Raw genomic sequence first — 929 nt, forward strand, 5'->3', positions numbered from 1 at the left:
GAGAATGGAGGAGAAGTGATTGCGACATGGCCATCCCCCCTGGGGTGTAATTTCTCACTTCCTGTCTCTCTGTCTCTGTCTGGAGAGCGCACATGCCCTATAGCAAAAATCTCTCAAAAAAATAAAAAAATATGCGGAGGAAATGCGTGTTCTAGTTTTCTGTGTGTTTAGGCATCCAAGCTGCAGAGTGTCTAAGTCTGGGTAACCACAGAGTGTGGTTAGCGAGATGAACAAAGATGTGCAGATGAGAGCAGCAATTAACCAAAAGTTGATATAAACTGGACAAAGAGAACTCATTGAAGAGTTGCTGAGAGCTAAATTAATTGAATGTGGCTGGATCAATTGAAGGCACACTTTAATTAAAGGAAAAGGACTAGTATACATTACTGTTGATGACTTAGTGGCTGAAATCTCTCCAAAAGGCAGAGCCCTGGTATCTGACAGTGTAAAGAAGGCACTCCTACAAAGAATAAGAACATTCCTTGCTCAGCACGCCAGCCTTTAAAATGGAATTAGATGGTGTTTAGATGGTGTTGTTCTGTGGCTTATTCTGAAAGTAAATCTTGCCATAAATTAGAAATCAATTTCGCAAAATAAAATCCTTTTGAGTATGATGATAAAAAAAAAAAAAAAAAAAAAAAGATACGGGGAAAATTGTGTGGATCGAGGAATTATTTTATAAGTTGATTTTAGTGGTGGTTACACAACTTTATATATTTGCCATAGATTACATGGCTGTATACTAATCAAGTTTCAAGAGGACTGGTATCCAATTCTTATATAAAGGCATAAATATTTTAAAAATTTAGTGTCTCTCTCTCTCTCTCTCTATTTATATATACACACACACATTTTATGTACATTTTATGATTTTATGTACACTTGGCTAACAATCTTAGTTTAAACATTATATAGCTTACATTTTTCTT

General features: G+C 35.5%; 1 pseudogene; it reads left to right on the plus strand.

Annotated features, from left to right (window-relative positions):
• The first annotated feature begins 220 nt into the window (after positions 1 to 220).
• LOC102499949 (transcription and mRNA export factor ENY2 pseudogene) lies at positions 221 to 505 on the plus strand (annotated as a pseudogene).
• Positions 506 to 929: the final 424 nt, after the last annotated feature.

The sequence above is a fragment of the Tupaia chinensis genome, unplaced genomic scaffold, assembly GCF_000334495.1.
Source record: "Tupaia chinensis unplaced genomic scaffold, TupChi_1.0 Scaffold000581_1, whole genome shotgun sequence".
Taxonomy (NCBI): Eukaryota; Metazoa; Chordata; class Mammalia; order Scandentia; family Tupaiidae; genus Tupaia; species Tupaia belangeri.